Below are 4,118 nucleotides of genomic sequence, written 5' to 3' on the forward strand. Positions count from 1 at the left end.
CGTCGGGACTCATTTCGAGCCTTAGAGGTCGTTTCTTGTCCGGTTGCCCTGTCTTCGACCTGGGAACCCAATTTTGGTCCTCGGGTCCCATTTTTTTTTGTCTCGCATCCCACTTTTGGCCTGTGGCCTTTTCGGGGTCGATTCTCGTTTTGGGCATCAGAGCATGTTTCTTCTCCTAAAACCCAATATTTGTTTATTAAGTCTCGGAACACATTTTTGTTCTCGTGGACCCATCATGGGTCTTGGAACGCATTTGTGGTCCTTGGGTCCCATTTTGCATCCCGAAACTTGTGTTTTGGTGCTTGATCCCTATTTTGGGTGCCCACCTTGCACCAAGTGCGCACCCGGGGCAAACCGAGCGCCTTGGTGCACCGGGGCAAGATCGAGCGTGCACCCGAGGCGCCCCGAACATGCACCAAGGTGCACTCGGCCCACATGTGAGCGCAGGTCGTTGCGCCCGAGGTGGTGTGTGGGCACCGCGTTGCAGACGGGACACTGCACGCACACGACGCCCCCTACAGGTGCACGCACGTAGGCCGGGCCGGGTGCACACCCGACGCCCTAGCAAGGTGCGCGCACCCGGGCAGGGCTCACACTTGGCGAACGGGGCGCACTTCGCGAGGGAGGGTGTGCACCTCGACGGGGGTGGGTGGCCGGGGTGGATTCGCACGTGGGTCGCGGTTTGCTAAGTACACACTGCGACAAGCTCATAACGGGTGCGATCATACCAGCGTTAGTGCACCGGATCCCATCAGAACTCCGCAGTTAAGCGCGCTTGGGCCGGAGTAGTACTGGGATGGGTGACCTCCCGGGAAGTCCCGGTGTTGCACCCTTTTTTAGTTTTTCGCCGGGCATCGCAATGCTATTTGAATAAACCTTTTGCCCGTTTGCGTTCTCGTCGGGGCCGGGCCGGGCCGGGGTGCGCTGCCCGCACTACCGCGCGCGCGGGGGCGACACCGAGCGCGCACCCGAGGCGCCCCGAGCACACAGGCCACGGTGCAACCCGGGCGTTGTGCGCGCACCCCGGTGCGCCCGAGGTGCTGCGCGCGCACCCAGGTGAAATCGGTGTGCACCTCGGCCAGTGCGCGCTCGGTCGAGTCGCGCACGTTGGCCAAGGTGCACGGTGATGTTTCTTACTCTAAGGTTCCGCACCAGACGCCCGGGACAGGTGAGCGAAGCTGGGCGGGGCCGGGTGCGCGGCCGGGGCAGGTGCACGCAGCTGGAGAGAGCTTTGGAGCACACTTCGGAGCGCACCAATGATGCGCTCCATTCAAAAGTTTCCTGAAAAGGCAAAAAAAGTTGAGATTATAGAATTTCCCACTTGAGAGATTGTAAAAAAAAAAAATTTAAAATGAAGGAAACGCGGGTGCCAAGGTGTGCGCAGCCCAGCCAAGGTGTGCGCACCAAGGCGCCCACCCTGGCGAAGGTGCACGCAAGGTGCGCACCCGAGGCAAACCGGACAATTAACCCAACTTTCGACTTCGCGCGCACCTTGGAGCGCACTTCGGAGCGCTCCTTGGTGCGCACCAATCTTGGGCACCTCGGAGTGCACCATGGCGCCCACCAAGGTGCGCACCCGGGGCAAACCGAGCTCCGACTTCGTGCGCACCTTGGAGCGCACGAAAGGTGCGCACCATGGCGCCCACCAAGGTGCGCAGCCCAGCCAAGGCGTGCGCATCAAGGTGCGCACCCTGGCGAAGGTGCGCACCCGGGGCAAACCGAGCTCCGACTTCGTGCGCACCTTGGAGCGCACAAAAGGTGCGCAACCCAGCCAAGGTGTGCGCACCCCGGTCAAACCGAGCTCCGAATCGTGCGCACCAGAGGTGCACGCCATCGTGCGCACCTTGGAGCACACTTCGGAGCCCTCCTTGGTGCGCGCCGATGTTGCGCACCTCGGAGCGCACCCGGGGAAAACAATGCAATTAACCCGACTTTCGACTTCGTGGGCACCTCGGAGCGCTCTCGGGTTCGCACCTCGGAGCACACCGAGGTGCGCACCTTTGATGCGCTGCCTTCACCAATTTCCAGAAAAGGCAAGAAAACATTGAGAAGGTGTGCGCACCGAGGTGCCCACCCTGGCGAAGGTGCACGCGAGGTGCGCACCCGGGGCAAACCGGGCTTCGACTTCGTGCACGCCGCACCTTGGAGCACACTTCGGAGCGCTCCTTGGTGCGCACCAGGGCGCGCAACCCAGCCGAGGTGCCCACCCCGGCGAAGGTGCACGCGAGGTGCGCACCCGGGGCAAACCGGGCTCCGACTTCGTGCACGCCATGGTGCCCACCGCGGCGAAGGTGCACGCGAGGTGCGCACCCGGGGCAAACCGGGCTCCGACTTCGTGCACGCCGCACCTTGGAGCACACTTCGGAGCGCTCCTTGGTGCGCACCATGGTGCCCACCAGGGCGCGCAACCCCGCCGAAGGTGCACGCGAGGTGCGCACCCGGGGCAAACCGGGCTCCGACTTCGTGCACGCCGCACCTTGGAGCACACTTCGGAGCGCTCCTTGGTGCGCACCATGGTGCCCACCAGGGCGCGCAACCCCGCCGAAGGTGCACGCGAGGTGCGCACCCGGGGCAAACCGGGCTCCGACTTCGTGCACGCCATGGTGCGCACCGCGGCGAAGGTGCGCACCCGGGGCAAACCGGGCTCCGACTTCGTGCACGCCGCACCTTGGAGCACACTTCGGAGCGCTCCTTGGTGCGCACCAGGGCGCGCAACCCAGCCGAGGTGCCCACCCCGGCGAAGGTGCACGCGAGGTGCGTACCCGGGGCAAACCGGGCTCCGACTTCGTGCACGCCGCACCTTGGAGCACACTTCGGAGCGCTCCTTGGTGCGCACCATGGTGCCCACCAGGCCGCGCAACCCAGCCAAGGTGTGCGCACCAAGGTGCACGCGAGGTGCGCACCCGGGGCAAACCGGGGTCCGACTTCGTGCACGCCGCACCTTGGAGCACACATCGGGGCGCTCCCGGGTTCGCACCGGCGTTGCGCACCGTGGTGGGCACCTCGGAGCACACCAAGGTGGGCAGCGAGGTGCGCACCTTTGATGCGATGCCTTCACTAATTTCCATAAAAGGCAAAAAAAAAACGAGATTTTAAAATTTCCGTTTTGAAAGATAGTGAGAAAAAGGGAATGCTGGTGCCATCTTGAGCCCGCCCTGGTGCGCAGCCCAGCCAAGGTGTGCGCACCAAGGTGCCCACCCTGGCGAAGGTGCGCGCCCGGGCAATTAACCCAACTTCCAACTTCGCGCGCGCCAGGGTGGGAGCGCACCCAACAACCGGGCCTGGGAAGAGCCAATGCGAGAAACCCCACCAAACGCTCTGACAAAAAAAGAGGGGGCGCTCCAGTAACCCCGCTTCGGAGCGCACCCTGGGCAAACCCAGCCAAGGTGCCCACCCCGGCCAAGGTGCAGGCGAGGTGCGCACCCGGGGCAAACCGGGCTCCGACAACGTGCACGCCGCACCTTGGAGCACACTTCGTAGCGCTCCCGGGTGCGCACCTCAGAGCACACCAAGGTGGGCAGCGAGGTGCGCACCTTTGATGCGCTGCCTTCACTAATTTCCAGAAAAGGCAAAAAAAAAAGGAGATTTTAAAATTTCCGTTTTGAAAGATAGTGAAAAAAACGGAACGCGCGTGCCATCTTGAGCCCGCCCTGGTGCGCAGCCCAGGTAAGGTGCCCACCCTGGCAAAGGTGCGCACCCGGGCAATTAACCCTACTTCCGACTTCGTGCGCGCCAGGGTGGCAACCGGGCCTCGGAAGAGCCAATGCGAGAAACCCCACCAAACGCTCCGACAAAAAAAGAGGCGGCGCTCCAATAACCCCGCTTCGGAGCGCAGCCGGGGCAAACCCAGCCAAGGTGCCCACCCCGACGAAGGTGCACGCGAGGTGCGCACCCGGGGCAAACCGGGCTCCGACAACGTGCACGCAGCACCTTGGAGCACACTTCGAAGCACTCCCGGGTGCCCACCGGCGTTGCGCACCGTGGTGGGCAGCGAGGTGCGCACCTTTGATGCGCTGCCTTCACTAATTTCCAGAAAAAGGCAAAAAAAAATGAGATTTTAAAATTTCCGTTTTGAAAGATAGTGAAAAAAAAGGAACGCGGGTGCCATCTTGAGCCCG

The 4,118-nt window shown here is 62.9% G+C and overlaps 1 non-coding gene across 1 annotated transcript; it reads left to right on the top strand.

The window, feature by feature from the left end:
* Positions 1-714: 714 nt before the first annotated feature.
* LOC131861339 (5S ribosomal RNA) lies at positions 715-833 on the top strand. Its single transcript, XR_009360414.1, has one exon. It is a non-coding gene; the product is annotated as a 5S ribosomal RNA (ribosomal RNA).
* Positions 834-4,118: the final 3,285 nt, after the last annotated feature.

Source organism: Cryptomeria japonica, unplaced genomic scaffold, assembly GCF_030272615.1.
Source record: "Cryptomeria japonica unplaced genomic scaffold, Sugi_1.0 HiC_scaffold_24, whole genome shotgun sequence".
NCBI lineage: Eukaryota > Viridiplantae > Streptophyta > Pinopsida > Cupressales > Cupressaceae > Cryptomeria > Cryptomeria japonica.